This window comes from Suricata suricatta, chromosome X (genome assembly GCF_006229205.1).
Source record: "Suricata suricatta isolate VVHF042 chromosome X, meerkat_22Aug2017_6uvM2_HiC, whole genome shotgun sequence".
Taxonomy (NCBI): Eukaryota; Metazoa; Chordata; class Mammalia; order Carnivora; family Herpestidae; genus Suricata; species Suricata suricatta.
Genome location: NC_043717.1, coordinates 17,903,307 through 17,915,713, shown reverse-complemented (window position 1 = coordinate 17,915,713; position 12,407 = coordinate 17,903,307). Strand labels below are relative to the sequence as shown.

Sequence of the window (12,407 nt, the reverse complement as noted above, 5' to 3'; positions counted from 1 at the left end):
TGTTTATTCCCCAGAGACGAACCATCCAATCTCCTGCTTGGAGCATCAAAGCTTGGCTGCTGAAATTCTGGAGCTGATGGCAGAGAGAGGATGAGTGGTCTCAACATTCAGTAAGTGACTTTTCCTTTAATTCCATTTGCCATGTGCTACCTTACGTTCCCCTATGCCTACTGCTCCTTTTGGGCCTTGGAGGTCTATCTCCATCTTTTTCTACCCTCCTCTTTTTGGAGTCTGACCTCTATGGAAATTATCAATTGGAATTGGGTTTGGCCACTGGGAGGGAAGTAGCTCTATACCTGTATTAAAGGCAACAGGATGGCCCTTCCATACAAATGTTGTTCTTACTGGTGACTGATCTTTCCCCTTGCCCTTGCAGCCCTGCTTTTGATTGCCTTTTCCTTCTCTTGCTAGCCCCACATACTTCTCCATACCACAGGTAATAGTTTCCCTTTGTTGAATTAAAGCAGAGATATTTGGTTCATGCATAAAGTGAAAATACAGATATATTCTGCATTAAAATAATGAGATATAGGAGTATGAAACTTAGAAAACATACGTTAGCAGATATTTGGGGATGATTTACTTCTTTACATAGAATTCCTCACAGACAACACTTACTTACTTGAAATGGATTTGAAATAAGATTTCTGTCATTGAAATTTAGTTTATGTACAGCTTTATACAGTATATCACCTGATTAAGGCAGAGAGGAAACAGAGAACAAAGAAGATGAGTGACAGTAGGAAATTTCTCAAATTGAGTGTGAGGACTGACATTTTGAATACTACTGTGGAAGAATTTATGCTCTTTGATGTCTGTAGTTTTACCATTTTGGTTTAAAAATTATACTGTCTTGAATCCTTAGCCAAAAGAAGTGATTTTGGTTCCATGGAGAATGGATTGATGAGAATGAAGTTTTATAACTCAAGGGCATGGCTAAAATCTAATATGGCAAGCACTGGAAAAACATAGCTCCTTGTACTTTTAAGGCCCTTCAATTTGTCATTACTGATTAAGGGCTGTCTGGATTGGCTCTCCAGGTCAGTCAAATGATCCTAAGAGCTGTCTCATTAGTGGGAGATGTTCCCATGAAATCACAATCTTTTTTATTCCTATGCATTACGGGCATTTCAGCTTTGCTTTTGGGTGGGACTCGGACTCTCCGGTATACCACTACCAGACTGTGCCTTTAGTAGCAGATCTCAGCAGCCACATGCAAACTGAATCCTAGAAAAAGAAATTGTAAAAGGAAATTTTAGCTTAAACACAACTTTTAATTTTAGCTTAAACACAACACACTAACTGAAAAGTTCAGTATGTTTCAAGGCTGTTAATTAAAGCAATTATTCTCTTAAGGTGTTAATAGAGAAAATCTTCATACCTCCTGGAATAGGAGAAACACAGTGGCAGTTTACCTAAGAAATTTCAATGATGTTGAATTTTTAAATTCACACTACTAGAACCTTGTTTCCCAAGATGTGGTCTGCAGACCAGCAGCTTGGACATCACCTGGGAAATTGTTAGAAATGCAGACTTTCAGGATTTGTCCCAGACCTACTAAGTCAGAATCTGTATTTGAACAAGACGTATAGGGGATTTGTATACATGTTAAAATTGGAGAGGCATGAGACTGTAGTTTAGTTGTCATTGGAAAAGTGAGGACGCACTCACATCTGACTTGGAAGATATTATTTTTCACTGGTGACATTGCCTTCATAGATAGCAACCCACAACACAGTTGTTTTGTTTTTTGCATTTCATACCTGAGTTACACGGCTAATTTTCAACCAAAATATCAAGATGAACTAAGAAGGTATGTGATACCTTAGTAGATGATGTTATAATTTTGAAAACGTATAATTAAAATTCTTGTAGTATTGACTTTCTAAATGGGAAACATCTCTCCCTCTCTGGTCTTGTCTCATATCAACACATTTGTGTTCTATTTGTAATACTGAATTTCTTATATGACTAAGCCCCAGGCTGTCCCTTTCTCCAGAAGTCATACAACATCCCAATTAGGGGCTGAGAAAATCAAATAAACTGCTTCTTTCACATATCTCTAATGTGAAGTGTTTGGAATAATTAATCTAATTTACACTGCACTTACAAACAACCAGTAACACCAATAACACCTTTTAAATAAGCTATAGAAAGATTAATTGGGAATTTTTGGAAAGAATAGTTCTTGATTACTTTGTTTCTCCTGTATTTGAAAACTCTGAACACCTAAAGTATGCTAGAGTAATGTGGCTCTACAAGGGGCAACGTCCCCTGTGCCTATCATATACTTCTTCCTTTGCTTCAGTAAACATGTATTGGTTATCTACTGTGTACCACCAATGAGAGTAGAAAGACTGAATCTCTATTCTAGAGTTGACTTGCAGTCTCATGGGGAAGAAGGTCAAAGACACCATTACTGAGCCATATTATAAATGCTGTAATCATGTTGGCAACACATGATGGAAAATAGAGAAAGAAGGGGCTAATTCATTCCTGGGAATCAGAGACTGATTCATAAAAGAGGTGACTGCTTTTGTCATCTTGTTAGTATATGATTTATGAAACAAATATGCACAAATGTTGGCTTGTGCTCTCAGAGAAGGTGGTTGAATGAATCTTTATATAGAGCCAAGCCTAATATTGGCAGGTTCAATTAGACTGAACATTGTCCAAAATGTAACTTGATGGACAAGATTAGAATGAAATGATGTCTGCTAACATAGTAAAACAAAAGCAAATGGTTTCATGAATGAATCTGAATGATTAGCATTAAAATATTCACCTCACACCCTGAAGAGTTGTAATATTTGCTGCAGTGGAGATAGCAAGGCATTAGTAGGATAATCATAAAGCTAACAGCTGACATCTGCAGTTTATAAAGCCTTCATACTCATTATCTCATTTAATTTTCACAATAACCATATGAGGTACGTGTTATTTGCATTTCCTAGGAGAAAAAAAAATGTCACAGTAAGTAGCAGATCCTGGCTGGAAAGCCAGATCTTTAAGACTCCAAGGTTAATATTCTTTCTTCTAGGTCTAGAAGTTTCTAACCTCAGTTGGAGTCTTCATTAATTTCAGATTTTATAGAGAAACTTCTCCCCTGGCCTGGGGCACCTTCATTGGTGAGGTTTTCTGAAAGGCTCACATTGAAAGTTGGGCTTTTCCTCTAAAACAGAAGCTCTTATTTCCCTGGCCAAATCCATGCCTCCTTTTTTACCCTTTGTTTTACGGTAACCAGCACACTATGATGATTGAAAGTAAGAGATGAAGGCAGAGTAGAACTGAAAATTACTCAAGTTTTTAACTTGAGCATGAATGAATCAGGGAGTTTAAAGGCCTTAAAGGGGAGATGAAGAATACATATAGACTTGGGTTTCAGGAGCAGACCAAGCCATAGCACTGTGAAATTTGGAAATTTGGGCCAATTTAGGAAGTGTCTGTCATCACTAAGTGGTTGGGCATAGCACCAAGTATCTTGAGTGAGTGCCCCTCCTGGAGCCAAGAGTCCTGTGTTATGGCTGGGTATTGTCCATCTCAGTTAGAGGGGGACCTGACCAGTGCCTAAAACATAAGCACAGTTGGAAGAGTTGGCATTGTTCAGAGAGGATGTCACCTTTCAGCCAATAGTCTGATCAATGCAATGGAATTGAGAGACAAATCAGAAAATCAGGGCTTAGGGCAAAGTCATATGGCCTGGGCTAACATGGCAAGGTCAGGGACAAAGATTCAGGTCAATGAAATATAGGAATCTTATTTTGTAGGCAGGGCCCAGTGCAAAGTGTGTGTTCCAAGTGGAAAGTTCCCCACACATGTGTCTGGCTTATCATAAAATCACTTGCTTATAATTTTTTTAATGTTAAGTCAGAGATTATGAAACACTCCAACATTATGTAGGACTAGCTCATGAATCATCAGGTTTAAGTCCACAGGTTTGGGTAAAGCTAGGAAAGTGTAATTTGTTCTAGTTGATAGGAATGCATTATTACATATATTAAAATATAATTTATATCCTATATTAGCTCACTAGAAATACAGTTCAGTGACAAAAATCAAATCCATCATATTTAATATAAAATTCTGTGTTGGTATTTATGGTAGACAGAATAATGGTCCCTTAGAGATGTCCAGGTCCTAATCTCTAGAACCCATGTATCTGTTACCCGACATGGCAAAAGGACCTTGAAGATCATGACTAAGGTTAAGGGTTTTAGGATGAGCAGATGAGGCTGGATTATCCAGGTGTTCCCAGTCCTATTTCATGGGTCCTTGGAAATGGAAAACCTTCCCAGGCTGTAGCCTGAGAGAAGGATGGCAGTTGGAGATGGCTCACTGAGCCATTGGTAGTTGTGAGAGATAGGGATCTTTGTTTAAGGAAATGAATTCTGCAAAGAGCCATGATGAGCTAAGAAACATATTCTCCAGAAAATAACATAGCCCAGTCAGTGGTTTCAGATTAGTCTGATGAAACTCACGTTGGACTTCTGACTTAGAGTAAAGTAAGATAATTAATTTGGTTGTTTTAAGGTGCTGTGTTTGTAGTAATTTGTTACAGCAGCAATAGAAGATGAATATAGTCTTTCTGTATGACTTGGGAATTTATAGATTTTAATTCCCTCATAAGCAGGAATCTCTATATAGCTTGTTCACTGATATACATCAAGTGTTTATAACAGTGCCTGGGAAATAGTAGGCACTCGATAAACACTGGTTTCATTTATTCATTGATCATCCCATCAACAAATACTTATTGAGTGCCTATGAATCCCTAACCATGTGCCAGATGTTGTATAAAGATGTGAAGATAGATGAGACAATTTTTAAAAAGAATCTGATTGAAGGCAGTTGGATCAGTTTTGGATAATAACAGATGAGAGAAGGATAGCCTATAGGGCAAATATAGTTCATTGTCCGTTTTTGTAAATAAAGTTTTATTGGAACACACTCAGGCACCTTAGTTTACATATTGTTTATGGCTACTTTTGTGCTCCAGCAGCAGAGTTGAGTAGTTGCATCAGAGACTTCATAACCCACAATACCAAAAATGTTTACTATCTGGACTTTTATAGAAAACATGTGTCAACCCCTGAGTTTCAGTCTTGTCTTTCTAACTTGCTATGTTTTTTGGGTAAAGTATATAACCTCTTCATGCTTTTTTCCCCTCTCTTTTGTCAAGTTGAGACAGTAGTTCTTTTTACAGAGGGTAGCTGTGAGAATTATTGTAGCTTACGTGCTGCCAAAGCAAGCACGTTGCTGTGAGAATTCAGTGTTGAATTTGAATTTAATGGTGGCCTCCAGTACTCAATATAAAGAATTCAATAAATGGTGGGTATGATTTTTTTTTGGCTGTTGGATTCTATACCAGCTACTGTCACCATTGGTATCATAATCAAATTGAGGGAAAAAATGTATTTTGGAAAAGTATACATGCCACTATTAAATGAAAACACAGGCACACCTTCCTACTTTGAATTTGTTAAGGGTCAGTCCCACTATTTTGCAGATAACTTAGCAGCTCGTTCTCTCTGTGTCGAATATCTCATCCTGATGACCAGTAGGGTAGATCTTTACTCAGTCTGAGTTAATTTTTCATTTCTCATTAGTCTTTAAGACAACTAATAAATGTTGTTACATCATTTTTCACAATCTTTTAATCATGTTGACTTCTGAGTTTTGAAGTCTCTCTGTGTGGGTTAGTGCAGACTCGTGTATATAAGTGTGGTAGATGGCGTTTTCAAAGATGGCCTCAACTATATCTCCCATATCATATACTCTTTTGCAATGTGACGTGCCATGCCTCTATCAAAAGGTGGAATCTCTTTTCCCTCCCTTTGAGTCCTATCTATCCCTGTGACCTGTTAGGAATGGAGTATAGCTTAAGTGATACTGTGTCAGATCCAAGGATGAAGCTTAAGAGATCTAGAGCTTCCTCATTTGCCTTTTTGGAATGGACCATTTTCGAACCCATATGTCATGCTGTGAAAAAACCCAAGTAGCCATGTGGTGAATCCTTTCCAGAGGAGAACTCAGTCCTTCAGCTGAAAGCCTTGTGTTAGCAACCATTTGGTAGCCAGCCCTGTGAGTGTAGCCATTTTGAATTTCCAGATATCCATATGTCTCAGCCAACATCACATGAAGCAGAAATGCATGGTCAATTTTCAGAATTGTGGAAGACAATAAATTGTTTTCGTAAGCCACTAAATGTTGGGACGCTTGCTACACCCCAAAAGATAAATGGAATACTAAGTTCATGTGACAAATAATTTTCTTCAGAATCTCTAAGTGCATATGGGAATCTGGCTATAGAATTGTGTAAGCAATGCAGGTATTAAGCCACCATTTGGAATCATCTTTGAAAGTTTTAAGATCTCTTTGAAGAGAGGCAAAGACTAAAGAGGGGTAAGGAACAATAAACAGGTTTCTAGTACTAGAGGAGATACCCTTTATTGTGAATAAAAATAAAATTTCCTTTTACTGATGTTAAAGATTCCATAATTTAGTGCAGTGTATTACTTTTTCAGCTTGGCATCCTTGTAACTCACCTTTTGTTTTTACTACCATTTCTTCACTCATGTGGTTTCCTCTGCCTAAGAATCCTCTCTGTTGTTGAATTACTTGCTGATGACCTACCTAGTAATTGTATGAAGGCCAGCTCACATGCCATCTCCTTCAAAAATATATCACTGATTCTCTTAGCCAAAAATTCTATGTATGCCAGAACAGGACATACCTTCCAAATTAATTAGTGGGGAATAAAAAATGGTGGCTAACTTGTACCCATAAACTATTAGGGATGTAGATTGGTCATGTATCTGCTGAAAATATCAAATGTATGAACGGAATTACACATGCACATTTACAATCACAATATGTAAGCTTTCAATACTTTTTTAAAAACTGCTTTGTTTTGGCCTCACATTTCTTGAACAATTTTATTCAGACTCTGCACCTTTGGCATTATTGTCTACATGATCACGAAAGTCACTCCTTTTAGTCCTCTAACATAGTATCCTGAAGATACTGTTTTTCCTTCCACCAGTATTGTTCAGGATATTTCACTTCCTGTGATACTGTTAGTAGAAACTTTAACCCATGCTGCAAAAATCCATTCATTCTTGTGTGATTAGAACAGTTTTATTTCTTTATTTTCTCTTCTTTCCTCTGGGCATAAATGAGTGATTTCCACAAATTAATCATGTATCATCATTTGCAAATGTAAGGTCACATGCCCTAGGAATAATTACTGAATCAAGGTCAAATGTATTCACCTCTTTAAAAAAAAAAAACTCATTATTTTACCAGAAATTGATTGACATTTAAAAACCTGTGTTTCTATCCCTGGCTTCACCCTAGAATCACCAGAAAAAACATTAAACATTAAGAACTATGAGCAGGGCACCCTGTGGTCCCCCTCCCAATATTATAATCTAATATATCTGGGATGGAACCCCAGGATTTTAGAAATATCTCCAGATGATTCTAACGTGCAACCAGAGGGGTACCTGGGTGGCTGGCTCAGTCGGTTAAGTGTCTGGCTTAACCGACTCAGGTCATGATCTCGAGGATCGTGAAATTCAAGCCCCATGTCAGGCTCTGTGCTGACAGCTCAGAGCCTGGAGTCTGCTTTGGGTTCTGTGTCTCCCTCTCTCTCTCTCTGCTCCTCCCCTGCTCATGCTGTCTGTCTCTCTCTCTCTCAAAAAAAAAAAACCCATATAAAAAATGTGCAACCACAGTTGAGAACCACTGATGTAAAACTAGCATAGGTTGAGTAGTGCTTCTCAAAATAAGGTCCACAGACAAGCAACAAACAGTATCAACTGTGTGTTTGTCAGAAATGAAAATTGAGGGGCTCTTCTCTAGACCTAAACAGAACTCTAGGGCTGAGGCTCAGTATTCCAGGCTTTAAATGACTTGCCTAATAGGCAGGCGTATATAGTAACCTCTTATAAAGTGCTTTAACTCCTATCGTGCTTTAACTGTATACCTCTTTTTTTTTATAATGAAGGTAGTATATATTTTTATATGGGCATGGTTAAAAAGACATGTGGTAATCATCCAAATGAGTTCTAGATTCCATGTGTCTTTTTTTCATACTTTCACTATTGTCTCCAAATTATCACCTTTCAGCATTCCCATAAACGCAGCTGGCAAGGTTTCAGCCTCTTCAGTGATGTATTCATGGTACTGGATTTTACCCTCCAAGACCCATCTCAGCAAGTCTTTCGGAGCCTTCTGGCAGACATTCCCTTGCCAGTGGGTGATGATGAACCCTTCCCTGCAGAGTTGCTGATATAGAATATTCCCTGGGGATGGGCCTGGAGGAAGTGGGTGAGTAAGATTATATACAGAGCTGACCCCACATACAGCAGTTCTTCCAAATTTCTTCATCTGGGGAATAACAATGGTTGAAAACTCTCCACCTACGTTATCAAAATAACAATCATAACCATCAAGAGAGGCTTTTTTCAAAGTTTTTTTGGAAGACACTACTGTTTGGTAGTTAAAGGTAACATCATATCCAAGCTTTTTAAGGTAGGCAAGCTTTTTGTAAGACCCTGCTGTGCCAAAAACTTTGCAGCTCTGAGCTTAGCTGTCTGGCCCGTGATAGAGCCCACTGCTCCCGCTGCTGCATTAACCTTCACCGTTTCTCCACCCTTGACACCACAGATGTCAGGTAGGCCCTAATAGGCTGTTAGCCCTGTCATGCCAACTGTTCCCAGAACCAAAGATGCTGGTAACATATCGGGCTACTCTGCAGGCAGTTTTTCCAGATCTTTCCCATCAGAAATGGAGTGAGTTGTCCAGCCTGAAGAAGCCACTACAATAGTTCCTGTTTGGAAGGCGGAGTTTTTACTTTGCATAGCTCTGGCCACTTGCTCTCCATCATCCTGCTACCCATCTTCAGTCTTTTAGCTGTCACCCTCGTGTAAGGATCCACAGTGAGGAACAAAGCCTCCAGCATGACCTCTCTACTGCTTAAGGGTGGGAGTTCAACTGTCTTCAACTCAAAATTACCATGAGTGGATCTGCCTTCAAAGTGCTTCTTTAGGGTACAGCTCTTAGCAAAAACGATCCTGAAGTTCGAAAGTCCGCAGGTTCTGCTACCTAGATAGAGAAGGTGTTTAGGGTTGTGTCTAACTGTATATCTTTTAACCAATGGACAGTGGGTTGTCCAAATAATTCCTCTATGAGGGATGGTCAATTCTGTGTATCTTGAAGGGACAGGCAAATTTTCTCTACCTAGAGATTCCCAGTAACTCGAGCTAGATGGGTGGGTGCATATACAGTACAGGTGTTTTGGCCCTAAAATCCTTATCTCTCATTTAATAAATATATTTTAGGATGATGTCATTTACCAAGATATCTTAGGAGCCAAGTAGAGGTAGGTGAGACTCCTAAAGCACAAACCTCCTTTATAGTGGTAATTTTAGGACTCGGCCATACATGGTTTAATCAGTTGTACAGATAGAAAAATAGTGCTTTAATGTTATCTCAAGGCCTTAATTTAGGAATTACAAACGTTTGGTTTCCACTCTGGAGAAGGAATCAGCAATAACTTTAAAATACTCTTGAGTTTCCTTCTGCTCCTTTATCTCCCAAATCTATACTTCATGTTTACTTTCAGTAATATTCTTTTCTTCTAATCATTGATTTCTGAGATTAATAAATTTTTGAAAGCATAGAAAAAATGAAAATTTAGCTCTTTAAGAACAGGGGCAAATGATTATTTAGGAAAGAGAAATGAAAAAATGCAGTTATTGTTTTTAAAGAGAGCGGCAGATTGTGCCGGCAATAAAGATAAGTTTATGCAGTGCTTTATGGAATTGAAAGTTTTCTTTGCTTTTCTGCACACTTAGCCTATTCATCTGTCCTTTTAACACCACTAGCAACTCTTGTTGACACAAAAAACATAACCTGAAAGCCTCAAACATTTAATTGGTCCTAAAACAAACTGTAGGAAAAATACGAGGCTGGTGAGGTGTACGCTGAACATTCATTGCTTTGTAACATTACTAGAAGAAAACAAACACCCTGAGATGGCACCCATTTTGATCAAGTCTTTCCTTAGGGAGTGCATGCAGGAGCAATCCCAGGAGTTGGCATGACATGTGAAATGATTTTCTTAAAAGGGATAAAGGGAATATGGAAACTTTCCCACTATGTATCACACAAAAGACTTGCTCAACACCACTCTATCATTCAAGTCTGCTTCTTAAGTTGCCTTCTTGTGCCCCAAGATGGGAATATTCAAGATCACATTCCCCAGATTCACCTGAAGCTGGCATTTCTCATGGGATCTGGTATTCTTCCAAAAGGCATATGCACAACAGAGGTTAGGAAGTCAGGAGCAAGTGCCACGTGCCATGCCCAGAGGTTCTTTTGATATGTATGGTGGTGAAGTACCTTGATTATTCTGAGGCACATTGAGGAGGTTGGTGTCATGGCCGTCAAGTAGAGAGCGGCGGCAAAAACATGTGGGTGTTGTTCTGGGACACTGGTATGATGAGATTGAGATTTCTCTTGGCTACATGGCTCTTGGCTATGTACCATCCAAACTCAGTTGTTCGAGTCCTCCTCACACTACTTCAAACATCTGACCTATATGTTCAGAGGATAATTTAGCACCCAGGAAAACCTTGAGGTGTTAAGCTGTGTGACCTTTAGCTAGTCACTCTTCCTCTCTGAGCCCACATTGTAAAGCTACATCTTCCCTCTTCGTATATGTGTACCATCACATGGTGTTCGTTAAATGAATTGTTTAAAATAGATAGGAATCTTGATTTGTTACTCTACATCAGAACAAGCTGGCTGAACTGTCTCACACATGTGTACGCATGCATACACACACACACACCTGACTATGTCAGGTTCCTTGGTTCTCTGCTGAGGCAGCCATCATTTGTGTTTGGCATCTGTAACTCACAAGCACTTGCAGGTAGGCCTGACCCTACTCCCTTTAGAATATCCATCCCTGGTTTTAGGAGAGTCTAATGTCACCAAGAACATTTATGTCTAATATGTAGGCTATTAAAAAGAGGCTTATGAAGGAAAGGTGACAACACCAGTGGAGGGCCAAGGAATCTGATAGAGCCAGGGTGTGTGTGTTGGGGGGGTGGGTGGGTGTGGGTGTGCGCGTGTGCACGCACGTGCGCTCATGAATGTTTCAGTCTTTTTATTTGGTGGCATATCAGAGCAGCTCAAATTAAGATTCCCACCTGTTTTAACTGATTTCCTTATATATGAATTGTATATGATATGACAAGTAAAGGTGGCATGTTTTACAATATCAAAATAACAGACTGTTATAATAAAATAATTTATAAAATTTGTTACTTTACTGAAGTATAGTCACCATACAATGTTAAATTTGTTTCAGGTGTACAACATAGTGATGCAGCAATTCTGTACATTACTCAGTGCTCACCATAAGTATAGTCACCATATAACATTATTACATATTATTGAACATACTCCCAATGCTGTACTTTTTATTCCTATGACTTATATTTTATAGCTGGAAGTTTGTACTCCTTAACACCTTTTTACCTGTTTTGCCCATCTCCTCATTTACCTCCCTTCTAGCAACAACCAGTTTGTTCTCTGTATTTGTGAGTTTGTTTCTGTTTGTTTTGTACATTCCACATATAAGTTAAATCTTACAGTATTTGTATTTCTCTGACTTATTTCACTAATATCCTGTTGCATGTACGTATGTATGTGAAAAAAAAATATATGTGTGTGTGTGTGTGTATATATATATATATATATATATATATGTATATATGTTAATCCTTATCTTCTTTGTCCATTCATCTATTGATAGACACTTGGGATGCTGCCATATCTTGGCCATTGCACATAGTGCTACAGTGAACATAGGGGTGCATATATCTTTCCTAGTTAGTATTCTTATTTTCTTTGGGTGAATACTCAGTCATAGAATTTCTAGTTGACATGGTAGTTCTATTTTAAATTTTCTGAGGACTCTCCACACTGCTTCTTCAGTGGCTCTGTCATTTTACATTCCCACCTGCAGTGCATGAAATTTCCCTTTTCCCCACATCCTCACCAGCACTTGTTACTTCTAAAAAGATGAATATTTATTCCAAAAGTGTTTTTATATAGGAAAAGAAAGATTTTATCTCATTACCAGTGATTTTAAAGCAAAGTTGATTGTTGGGATGAGCACTGGGTATTGTATGTAAGTAATGAATCATGGGAACCTACTCTGGAAGCACGGACTACATGGTACACACTGTATGTTAGCTAACTTACTGATAAATTATTTTTTAACCAACTGAGCCACCCAGGCGCCCTTGATAAATTATTTTTTTAAAAAAGGCAGAGTTGAGAGATAACTGAAAAGGGACAGGGATCTATGATGTACTGCTGGGGAAGCAACC

The 12,407-nt window shown here is 38.5% G+C and overlaps 1 pseudogene; it reads right to left on the bottom strand.

Annotated features, from left to right (window-relative positions):
* Nucleotides 1-8,091: 8,091 nt before the first annotated feature.
* On the bottom strand, nt 8,092-11,563 carry LOC115283344 (annotated as a pseudogene).
* Nucleotides 11,564-12,407: the final 844 nt, after the last annotated feature.